Here is a 13,648-nt window from a genome sequence, read left to right on the forward strand (position 1 = left end):
GAAGGTATGGGCTAGCTGGACTTGCAACTATATCAAAAACATAAAAATTATAAGAAATAAGTGAGAATTAAGCTCACATGCATTAGGATGAAAGAGCCGCAACTTGAAGCTCTCCCTCATGGTGAATTCGGCTAAGGTTGAAGAAAAATGAATAGGAATTGTTTAGTTTTTGAATTTGTTTTACTTAATTTCAAGTTATTTACTATTTTGCCATTAATTAAATATATATATTTTGTTTTTCCTTACTAATGCCGCCCCACCACATTAATTAAGGCCTAATTACCATATAGCTTCTTTCTCAATTAATAATTAAACCATTTAGCCACTAAATGCATTAATTAACATATTTTGTACGTTTTACAATTTAATCATTTTTAATTAATTAACTATCGAAACGTTAAAATTTCTTAACGAAACTTTAATCTGACTTTAATAACACTGTAAATATTTATAAAAATATTTACACTCATTTTATAGAAACGAGGTCCCGATACCTCATTTTCTAAAACCAATTAACTTTAGGGTTTTACCACTTAAACTTAATTAATCATTCATATCACATAAATTATCATAATAAAAACCTTTTTAAAACCATATTAGACTCGTAGATATTAAATAATAATATTTACGAACTTACTCGTCGAATTTGTGGCCCCAAAACCACTATTTCTGATACTACTGAAAAATGGGCTGTTACAGTTTTCACCCCTATTTTTGATATAATTCACATCTTCGGCAGGATTGTTGAGGTAGTGGAAAAGCGATTTATCTCCTCCACCCATAGACGGTGCATTGTTTGCAGATTCAATACGATTAAGTTTATCCACTAACTATTGATATTTATCATCCTCTTGAATAGCTTTTACTGTAGTAGTTTTCTGGCTATAATGTAAATCGTTCAATTGGCCACTGATAGGAGTTCAATGCCATGTTTTCAATTATTTCATACGCATCCTCGTACGTCTTGTTCATGAGTGCTCCTCCTGTTACTCCGTTTACACCTGATCTTGCGTTTGTGTCCAACCTATTATAAAACACCTACAATCACATCCACTCCGGAAATTCGTGGTGCGGGCATTTCTGAATCAATGTTTTTAAACGTTCCCAAGCCTCATGGAAACTTTGTCCTTCCATATGTCTAAAAATAAGAATCTCTCTTCTCAATTGAACCGCTTTACTGATAGGGAAAAACTTTTGTAAGAACTTTCCAACGAGTTCATCCCATGTCGTGATAGATCATGGTGGCTACGAGTCTAACCAAGAAAAGGTGTTATCAATAAAAAAAGGGGAACAAACGAAGATGAATAACATCATTAGTGACCCCGTTATACTTAAAAGTATCACAAAGTTGAAGAAATCGTTTCAAATGTTGATTCATATCCTCTGTCATCGTGCACCTAAATTGCAGATTATTTTAGATCATCTAAATAATTTTCAGCCTTGTAATACTTTCCTTGACCATCTCTAGACTTGTTGTGCATAGTCTTTTAAAGCTTTCTCATTACGAGCCATGTGCACCTTTATAGGTAGTTGTGGTGGTGTTGGTGGGATCCCTAAGGTGTTATCGTCATCATCACCAAACAATGGATTCTCACGTAGGACGTTACCTACAGTAGGTGGTGGTGGGTCTTGCATCTATTACTGCTACTGTTGCTGTCAGTGATTTCTTCAGATTATTCTCTCTAGATCTGTGACTGCTACAATATGTGTGTCTCTACTACGAGTCATATACTAAATACAGAGAGAGAAGAATATTAGCAATAGTTAAAAAAAATAAAATTGTATCTATAACCTAAAAATTTTCTATTTATTCTTTCTAAGTGCAAAAATTAAAATCAAATTAGTGATGTTGCCTCCCTAGCAATGGCACCAACAACTTGATCGCTTCCGGATGCACTAACGTCCAAAGTGTGAATATTGCAATAAAAGATATATAAATGAGGCAATACCAGCAAGTATACGGGTCCAGTTGTAATATAGTTGCAACAGTGAAAATGAGTACTTTGAGGGTTGTACCCAAGGGAGGTGAGTGCTAGATCAATTTTAACCTAAACACTGAAAGATCTAATTAGTACTTTAGTTTAGTTATAGTATGAAGGTAAAATAAAAAGGAGTTTTTAAGGTTTTTATAATAATGAAAAAATAAAACAACATAAAGAACAAAAATTCAAGAGATTAATGAATAGAAATAATCAAATCTGATTATGGGTGATTTGCTCGCTTCAATAATCCCCATCAACTATCGTTTCGGGTTCTTCATCAATCAACTAGTCACTACCCCAACAGGATCTTCCAGTCTTCTACTTAAATGATGAGTCGATAAGTATTACTTATCTTTTGACCTTACAATCCAGACCGGTTTGGGGTCAAGGTGTTCACAAATGAGCTATACAAATTTTGCATTAATTCCCACCTAGATGACTTCTTAAGGTTATCAAGCCTAGGTTTTGTTTTACGTTATTCCTTTCCCATACATCTAATCCGTTGAGTACCCCTACAAAATAGTTAATAGATCATACCTCCACTCGCTAATCCCCGTAGAGGGATTAGTTCCTCATGGCCTCCATAAATAATATAAAATCGATATAAAGAGGAAACATGCTAAATAAATTGGTAATATAGAGTTTATGAAAGAGTTTGATTGTTGATTGTCTCCACAATATAAATCTCTCAAAATAGAACAAGAACGAATGAAAATAAATCTAACCTAAGAAAAGACAAAACTAAAATAAAATCAAAAGACTAATTCTTAGCTAAGTGAATTCTATCCATAACATGTGACAAAGGATCCTATTTATAGATTTCATGTGGTCGTCGTCATTAACCCTAGGTCAACTGATGTTCCCGAGCTTTATGTTTGATTGTGCGGACCAAAATGCCCCTATCTCATGTTTAAATCCTGTCCAGAGCCAATGTCGTGACATACCAGGTCTTGTGTCGGGACATAACAGTCAATGTACTCGTTTTGGGATATCTTTAAGGGTATGTCGCGACACCCTTAGTTTGTGTCGCGACATCGAATGCGGTTTTATGATTTCTCCATTCTACTCCCTATATTGCGACATTAAGTATTCCATGTTGTGACATAGCAACTAGTATCGGTTTATTACACCTTCTAATGGTCTCCTGCACACTTACAAAGGTCATTAGCTCACCCTTAGGCTTCATTCGGCCCCTAAGGTTAATAAAAGAATCAATTTGCACATTTTATTAACTTAACGAAAACTTACGAAAACATATTTAATACCTAATGAAAATGCTTGCTTTCAAGCTCCTAAAGTGCAGAAATTAGTTTAATCTACTACACCGAATTACAACAGATCAAAATTACACATGCTCTTAACGTTTCGAATGTCAATACATTCCAAGCTATTTTATTATCTGGCATTTTACAGAAAAAATAGATATGCATAGGGCAATGGATCCATCAAAGTATGAAGCATTGTGTCAGTGGCTAGAAGGTTGGGATTTTCTTTCCCGATCTTGTGACGACACTTTGCAAAACTGAAGAGGTTCCTATGGAAAATAATGAACAGTTCATGCGCCCAACAAAGAGCTTAATTAGGATTTTATGTACACTATTTGTGTAGAACTCCATTGAAAGTGTAACACCTCTTACCCGTATTCGACACTAGAATAGGGTACGAGGCATTACCAGAATACATACACTTATAAACATGTTAAACCGAATTATAAAATTTCATTCAAATTTAAACTCTTCAAATTTTTAACATGCTTTTATAAATATTCACGTTATAACTTCAAAATACTATATTTGTAACAAATAGGGCTTCTGAGACCCAATACATACTCATGCAATTCAATACTTCATTTCCATTTCATTTAATTCACGATTCTCATGTTCACGATTCAATTCAATTTCTCAATCCAATATACATTTCAATACCACAGTAATTCATTTAATTCAAATCATATCATTTGCAACTTCCATTTAATTCACGTACAGTTCAATTTCATTAAGTTCAATACTAATACATATTTATCATTTAACTTAACGTCCCTTTTTTGTGTCATTTTGCACTTCAAGCGTGAACTTAGTATTTCATTTCCTTTCCACTCCCGTTTCCTATACATATCACACAAGATATAAACATTACACTCAACCATAGTCGCAAGCTAGTTCTTTTTGAAGACTAACCACATGATAAATCATTTTAATAAAGATTACAAACTTTAAACCTTACCACCCTTTCATGATCACAAGCATATTTCCATCTAGGTATTTACCATCTCAATGCATAATTTTATAAATTTAATGTGGCGTAATCCAGCCACAACTTGGCCAAAGCCTAAGCATACACACCAAACATGCTAGCCAAATAAACATATAGTATAAGCATTATAAGCATGGATAAGCACCACATTTATTTATGTATCAAACTTATCAACATGATTTAATTCATAAACCATTTCTGACATTGCTACATACCAAATCATATACCAAGTATACCACATACACATACTATGAAACTTTATTTTCTCACATGAACTTTAACCATAACTAATAATGCACAATTATAAACATCATTTCTTTTCAATCGTTTATCGATTATAATCGAGCAAATGGCCAATTATACACAAATAATTCATATGTTCTTCCAATTTTCCTCCTCCTCCTCTCCATTCCACATCCTTAATGTACATTACACTCTTAGAAATAACATTTTCTATAATTTCACTATTCACTTACATGTACACTTAAAACTATCTCTCCGAGTTAGAGTCACTAAATTATTTTTACCCGGAGCTACAAAGCTCCAAATTAAAAACCGTTAATTTAAAAAAAACTATATTCACATATCTTCTTACCATAAAATTTTTATAATTGTTGGTTTAGCCAAATAGTACAGTTTATTCTTTAAAGTTTCCCCTATTTCACTACTCGACAGTTCTAACCTCTCTTCACTAAAAAATAATTATCTCATTGTACAGAATTTGGATATTGTTTCCATTTGTTTCTCTTGAAAATATATTAATTGAGGATTCTAAACATATAAACTTTATCCCATAATTATTTTTGTACAATTTTTTAAAATTTTCCAAAGTCATAACAGGGGATTTCGAACTCATTCTGACTCTATCTAACTAAACTTCAAATATCTCAAAATATATAACTCTTTTGCTTTCTCTGTTTCTTTTATGTGAAAATATACTCATTCAGCTTAAATTTCATATATTATTCAGCCTCTAATTCAATCTCCACCATTTTTGGTGATTTTTCAAAGTCACACAACTGTTGCTGTCTAAACTATTTTATTGCTAAATGTACTCTTTAATAATTTCACTTTTTCACTTTCAATCACAATTCAATTCAAAATTCACTTTTCCATTTCTAAGTCGATATTCAATTAAATTCCACACCTATATTCATTATGCAATTACACTTAGTCTATTTCCCAATGAACACTTTGGAATAATAACAGAACTCTGTGGATTCAGCATATTGCAACCACCTTATTAATCAATGATGTCCGGTGGAATCAACACATAGCAACCACCTTACTAATCAATGATGTTCGGTTCACATAGTAGCCTGCACATAGTACTACACATGTGACCATTACCATCCGATACACGTAGTAGCCTGTACATAGTACTACACACGTGATCTAAACTATCCGGTACGCATAGTAGCCTGCACATAGTACTACACATGCGACCTATCATTCCGGTATACGTAGTAGCCTGCACATAGTACTGCACACGTGACCATCACTTTCACTTTTACATAGTGGCCTACACACAGTCCATGCCATACATATGATCATTTCTGTCACTTCATTCGTATCCCTTTTTATTCCAAAGGTTCATTTAGGAATTTTTTACTTTTTCTCACTTTTCTTTTTATCGATTAATTTCAATTTCTCGTCTTTTTTTATTTATAACAATACATTTAACTTATTATTATGTTTTATGATATGCTGAACATTTTTCCCTTCTATGGCAACATCAAATTCCCACTCTAACACTTACTTATGAACATTAGGTATTTTTACCGATTATGTCGTTTTACTTATTTTCGCTTAAAATCGCTTAGCAAAAGTTGCTTAACATAATTTCTAGCTTCATATCCTACCATAAAACATCAAAATAAACACATTTCACCTATGAGTATTTTTCTAAATTTAAACCCTAGGTTAAATTATTGCTAGAATAAGCTAAATCAAGTTACCAATACTCCAAAAACATAAAGAACATTAAAAACGGGGCTTGGAATCACTTACTATGGAGCTTAGAAGCTTGAAAACCCTAACTATGACTTCTCCCCTTGTAAAATTCGGCCATGGGGTTTCAGATGGACAAAAATTGGCTTTTAATTTTGTTTTTAATTCATTTTAATAACTAAATGACCAAAATGCCCTTAATGAAAAACTTTGGAAACATGCCTAACCATACCCATTTTCCACCAACTTAACCAATGATCTAATTACCATATAAAGATCTCTAATTTAAAATTTCATAACAATTGGACACCTCTAACATATAGAATTCAACTTTTGCTCTTTTTACAATTTAGTCGTTTTGACTAAATTGAGTGCCCAAACGTCAAAATTTTTGAACGAAATTTTCACGAAATCATTTTGTGAAATTTTAGACCATAAAAATATAATGAACATAAATTTTTTTTCTCGTCGAATTTGTGGTCCCGAAACTACTATTTTGACTAGCACGAAATTCGGGCTGTTACAGAAAGCATATTATAGAATTGAACCAGAGGAGAAAAGTGAAGATGGACGTTATTGCTTTGTTTAAAAGAAAAGTAAAAATGACATGTTGAAGCGAAATAGGCGAGAGTAGTGAATCAAAAATAGATGAGATGATACGATAGATGCAAGAAACGGGCCCAGTTCTTGAAGAATTTGCACGAAGAAACAACATGAGAGTTCCAAATTATCTGTCGGACATGTTTGGCCCAACACAAACGTAGCAGGAAGCAAAGGAGCAGGAAAGTGAAAAGGAAGAAAATGAAGAGGCAGGAGAAGAGGTGATAGCCTATGTAGAGGAGGAAGAAGATTGAAGTGACTATAATAGTTTTGGGGTAATTTTTATTTGTTACTTTTAGGAGTAGGATTAACAGTAAATTGTTATTTTTTTATCCTTCTTTTTTAAGTTTTCGATGTAGAAACATCACACGAAAGAAACATAATAATTCAGAACTTTCAACGACAAATTGAAGGGAGCACCCACCAAGAGATTACAAAACTACCACGATCAATTGAGTAACTTCTTTCCTTATCTTTTCAGGGCTACACATTGAGGACAATGTTATCTAAAGTGTGGGGGGTAACATAGAAAATTTTATTCTAATTTTTATTCTTCTCTTTTAATTTTTATTGTCGATTGTGTGCTTAAACTTGTAGAAAAACAAGTGATTGGTTAGGAGCATGTATATAGGTTGATTATGTTTATGGTAAATTTTTCATGATAGTAGATGATGTTAAATTTTTTATTATTCAACTACTAAGTTCTATATATTACACTATAAATAAGCATTAAGCAATGGAATGTACCAAATGATATAGAGAATATAGGGAACCGACCATGCATGTATGTATGATAGATGGTTGAATTTGTGATTGTTTGATTGAGTAAATTTGCAAATATTGAAATACCTAGGGATGATCTAAGGCATTGTTTGGTATACATCTAGAGCAAAAAAGCTAACCCTATTTATTCATCCTTAGTACTTATTTTTGAGCCAGAAAACACTTCTTGATGAACCTTCAAACAAAAACCCGGGCAAAAATATCAATTTTTTACTTACCTTTTTTCTTCGGTCCTAAACTGCACGATTATGACGTCTGGCCATATGTATTGAGGGTTAAGTAGATACATCAAGGCAGATTTTGTAAAAATAGAGTGAAATAGGAAGAAACAATGTGATATAGTAATTATAGGTTAGCTAATATGTGCAAAACAAAAAATAAAAATAAAAAAGAAAATCAAACGAGTAGAGAAAGTACTTGAAAAGTAAAAGCATTTTTGAGTGAGATGTATTTAAAAAGGAAAAAAGGTGACAAAGTCACAAAATAGAAAATCTCATTCATTAGTGCACAAAAACTTTTGAGCCAGTCATAGCTACTATACTGTGTTGTGACTTCCTATATGGAGAAATAAATGAGGTGAGAGAAGGAGAAATAAGGCGTTGAGCGAGTAAGGGTCACTCAGGGGGAATAAGGAACTACACAATATGCAAAACTACTTTTGTGCTTGAAACTATTTTGATGCTTATTGTTCTTGAATTCCATACTTGTCCTAAGCATCAAAACATTACAAGTCGAAAAATTCTATGTGATCTAGGTAGATTTATTTATGAATTGACATCATATTAAACAATTTCATTTTTGACTATTTGCATCCTGCTAGGATACCTGTATGATTTATTGATGGAGTCATATGTTTGAAAACCTTAATGTTTGTATACCTCATAATATAGTAAACTTAGATGTTTGATATCAAAAGTGGTAAGTCAGCTATATATCATGTCAAAACTATGTGTAAATATGAAATGTCTAGTTATGTACTCCGAAACCAATTTTTGTACTATATTTGCTCAATGTTCATCTTTTAATTTGTTGTTTTTGTTGCTTTGCGTGAGGACAATCAATAACTTAATTGTGGGGGAGTTTGATATGTCATAGTATGATGTAGCAAATTAAACTAGTTTTCGCACTTGAGGAGCTTGAATACAAGAATACTTATTATGCTTTACTTAAGTTTTCATACTTAATTTTAATTTCAATAGAAAATGTATTTTGAGTCTTTTATTGACCTTAGGGGGCGAATGAGGCCTAAAGGCTAACTAATGTACTTAGTGAGTGTGCGGAAGGCCATTTAAGGCATATAAACTCAATACTGACCACTATATTGTAGCATGGGAAGTTCGATGTCGCAACATAAGGAACAGAATGAAAGAATCTTGAGACTACCTTCGATGTCGCGACACACCTTTAAAGCTACCCTGAACCTGAGCATACCACCTTCGATGTCACGACATAGGCACTAGGGTGGCACGACATCAATCCTGTATGGGAAATACTTACAAGCCAAGTGCGTTTTGCTACGCACAATCAATAGCTAAACACGATAGCATTAGTTGACCTAAGATTGAGAATGATAGAAACCCCAACTCTATGAATAGGCTCTTAAACACTTGTTAACTGACAAATTTTTATATTCTTAAGTTTTCTTTGTAATTTTAGTTTTAATATTTCCTTTCTTTTAGGTTTTATGTTTATTTCAGTTCTTCGTATTCGTCTTTTTTGTAGAAGTTTCTTTGTAGACTCGGAACAAACCTTGTAGATTTTGCAGTTACAATCAATCAAAAATAATTCAGAATTCTTTAAACCTTTCTCTTGATTGATTTTTTCTGCATATTTTATTTGTCAATATTATTGTTTTCATGAGATCCATGAGGAACAAATCCTCTTATGTGGGATTAGCGAGTGGAGGTATGATTAATTAATTACTATGTAGGGTTTTCTTAACGGATCAGCAGTTTGGGATAGGAAGAACTTAAACCCTAGGCTTGACGACCTTAGGAAGTCATTTAGGTGGGAATTAACCCAAAACTGGTATGACCTATCCATGAAAATCTTATCCCCAAACCGGTCTAGACTGTAAGGTCAAGAGATAAGTAGTTCTTATCGACTCATTAGTTTAGTGGAAGATCGAAAGATCCTACTAGATTAATGACTAGTTGATTGAATAGAAACCCGAAATAGGAATTAGTTATGACCGCCAAAGAAAGCTAATAACCCATAGATAGATTTGATACACTTTACAAATTAGTTTTCCAAATTTTCTTTATTTATGCTATTTTAGTTATTAAATTATAAAAAACCCAAAAATCTCTCATTTATAAAATAGTGACAGTTTACAATCTCAAAACTTAGCCCTTACACTAGTGCGAGCAGCAGTTTGCGATCAAGGTGGAGGTGGAGGTGGTGACACAACACAAGTCAATCAACAAACCCTAGCTCACACTGTCGCCACTCAAGTTTAAACAGAAAGGCTTGCACAAGTGTATGCTGTTAGGGAACCACAAGATCAAGGTACGACCGATGTCATCATAGGTACCTTCACTTTGCGAACTATTCCCTTTTGAGAAAACTGGCTTATGAGTTGGGTATTCCAGTAGGGCACATTGATAAGGGTGGAATTGTCACTAGTTTATTTTTTGAAAGTGTTTTAGTGATAGAGTGTATCGTACGTGTCTTTTGATGATCCAAGGACATGTCTTCTTCATTGATTTGGTGGAGTTGCCCTTTTATGGGTTTGACATAATCTTGGGAATCGACTGGCTAACTGAGATTAAAGCTAAGATAGATTTTGAGCTAAAAAAAAAGTGACTTTGCGAACTAATGAAGGGGTGGAAATTGTTGTGGTTAGAGAGTGAACCCAATTTTTGTCTAACATGGTCTCGAAAATTAGAGCAGAAAAAAGATTATGGGAAATTATTGCTCGATAAATGCTTCATTTGACCAAGGGTATCACCATAGGGATCGCCAGTTCTGTTTGTGAAACAGAAGGATGGTAGCTTGAGGAAGTGTATCGACTACAAACAGTTAAGCAAATTGACCAAAACCAAGTACCCACTACTATGAATTGATGACCTGTTCGACCAATAGTCAGGTGCCACAGTGTTCTCAAAAATAGACTTGCGATCAGGGTATTATCAACTTAAGATGAATGAGTCAGATGTTTTTAAGATAATATTCAAAACAAGCTATGGAAATTATGAATTTTTGGTCATGCTTTTTGGTTTAAAAATGCACCTGCTACATGCATGGACTTGATGAATCGAGTGTTCCATGAGTACTTGGATCAGTGTGTGTTGGTCTTCATTGATGAAATTTTGGTGTACTCAAGAATTGAAGAAGAGCATGATGCATACCTACAAACTGTGTTCATGAAGCTCAGCAAGTGTGAATTTTATTTCAGGGAGGTAGCATTCTTAGGTCATCTGGTTTTGATAGAAGGTGTTTGTGTAGACCCAAAGAAGTTCAAAGTAATTTTAGGGTGGAGATCGCCAAAGAGTGTTGCTAAAGTACGAAGCTTTCTAGGTTAGCAAGGTACTGTTGCATGTTCGTTATAGGGTTCACCACCATAGCGGTACCCTTAACAAAGTTGTTACAGAAAAATGCGGAGTTCACATGGACAGATGAAAGACAGAAAAGCTTCGAAAAACTTAAGGCGATACTCACTAAAGCACTTCTGCTAATTCAACCAGAATCTAGAAAGAACTTTGTAGTCTACAGTTATGCCTCCCACATAGGACTTGGCTGCGTGCTAATGCAAGAAGGAAGGGTGGTGGCTTGTGCTTCAAGACAACTAAAGCTTCATGAGCGAAACTACCCAACCCATGATTTGGAGTTAGCAGCAGTAGTGTTCGCACTCATTTCTTCTAGGCTAGGTTTAGGACGTTACAACCAAAGTATCTAAATTGTATAATTGTTGTGAAATTTCAGTAATAATAGATAATAAAGGATCTTAGAAGGATGTGATTGAGATCGTATTCAAAATTGAAGCTTAAAATTCAAAGATATTGTTATTTCGATTTTAAAGACTAAATTGAATAAAATGTAAAGCTTTTGGGGCATTCAAAAAATGAAATTAAACTGCTTCACGCATATCATGGAATGTTTTAAAATGTCTGGTATTGATAAATTAAATTGAATAATTGTATAGATCGGGAATTGAACCAAACCAAATATAATCGAGGAAAAGTAAAAATTATTTATTAGTCCTCAAAGACTTGGTTGTTTGTTTTTTTGCTAGGTAACTTCATATGAAACTTACTAAATTATTTTTTTGAATTGTGTTTGTTTCAATTGTGTGTTTATATTAAAGTGAGATTGGTGAAATTGGCATTCTCGGCTTATAATGGATTGAATTGTAAAACATGAAAATGTTGACTATTACAAAAAGGGTACAAGGTATAAATATGAATGTTAAAATGTTTATAGGATATGTTTGACATGTGTATATTGATACATGATTCGAAATGATACGATTACGATAACGATGCATGTTTTAACTTAGTAAAAGATTAGGATACGTATAGCATGCCATTAGGGTTAAATACAAAATTGATTAGGGGATTACAGATGATATTCTTGGAAAAAAATCTGGTTCGAAAACGGTTTTCTTGCATAGCAGAAAATAAAAATTTTGAAAATAGACTCGGTTTGTGATATTTATAGCAATAAACCCTAGACTGAATTCGTACTTGTGTTTTCGGATAGGTAAATCCTTATTCTAGTTTTCAACCAAACAATCTTCTCCACTATTCTCGTACAATGAACTGCTTCAAGTGTGGGCTTGAAGAAATCAAATCAAACATAGAAACATAAATATTTTCTTTACATTCAATGGGAAAGTAGATCTCTCTAAATAGAAACCGGTAGAATTGTAATTTCCAAAAAATAGAATTTATTCTTAAAATAAATTTCCGCTATTTTATGCCAGAGTAGAACTTCAAAGAAACTAATGTTTTTCTCTTTCAATTGGTGTGATTTGAAGCCTACCAGTGTCATCTATTTATAAGTAGAGTTGGTAGAATCTTGGTTGAAGTGGTAGAATACAAATAATATTATTTTGATAGAAAAAAAAATCTCCAACTCCCTATTATGTAGGTAAATGGGCAGCAACCCTAGATGGGAGTACTAGGGTTTGTCATCCTATGTAATCCATATAAGGGGATTTGGGTCACTCCTATACTGGGCCTAATTATATGTACTTCCTAGAATTTAACCTAACAATTTATAATTTATTCTAATCCATTACATGTTTTTTCTATTTCTCAAATTAAATATTATTTTCTCAACCCAATTATAATTCTGTTAAAATCATGACAAGTCATTTTCATACTTAATGAGAAAACCACATTCATTTTACGAAAGTAACTCATTTCTCTAACTTTATCATTTCTATCTATTTCTGTTTATTTGATTTATTATGCAATTCATTTATAGTTTCAATGAGCTAGCAGAGGGATCGATTGGACATATGCAATTGAGGCTCAAATGATTTATAATTAAGTTTTGGCTTTTTGCCTATTAATTATAAACTAATTTAGTCATGAAGTCATTCCACTATAGTTTCATGACTAAGCTCTCCCCAACAACATACCATTACGAAAACAACTTGATCAGTACTCGTCCAATAACATTGTCATAAGTGTGTTACCCTCATAGGATATCTTTAATCTTTTTAGGATAATATTTGTTTCTCAGTATGATTCTATTTTATCTCATGGTAACCATTACATCTTCCTTTATGAAAAGTCAATTACTATTAAATAGTAATCAAGTCATTCATCACAAAGACAAACGACTCGTGGCCACGTTTACTTTTCATCAACCATGTAATGTCAATGAGAGGATACCATTTACCCATGTCTTGGGCTATGAATTCCATTGTTGTGAATGATGCTACATATTGCAGAAGTTTTACACCTAACGCACTAGCTTTCAATTCCTTATCTATTAGAAACTAAAGCTTTTACTTACATTAAAGTGTACGAGTCACGCATATATAGTCTGTCATGCCACACTATGAATGTCACAAGTGAATAAAATCATAAACAGATTTAAGATCTATTATTCTTGGGTCCAGTTTAATG

General features: G+C 33.1%; 1 non-coding gene across 1 annotated transcript; it reads left to right on the top strand.

The window, feature by feature from the left end:
* The first annotated feature begins 1,060 nt into the window (after positions 1–1,060).
* LOC128034264 (small nucleolar RNA R71) lies at positions 1,061–1,166 on the top strand. Its single transcript, XR_008190394.1, has one exon. It is a non-coding gene; the product is annotated as a small nucleolar RNA R71 (small nucleolar RNA).
* The last annotated feature ends 12,482 nt before the right edge of the window (positions 1,167–13,648 follow it).

The sequence above is a fragment of the Gossypium raimondii genome, chromosome 10, assembly GCF_025698545.1.
Source record: "Gossypium raimondii isolate GPD5lz chromosome 10, ASM2569854v1, whole genome shotgun sequence".
In the NCBI taxonomy this organism is placed as follows: Eukaryota; Viridiplantae; Streptophyta; class Magnoliopsida; order Malvales; family Malvaceae; genus Gossypium; species Gossypium raimondii.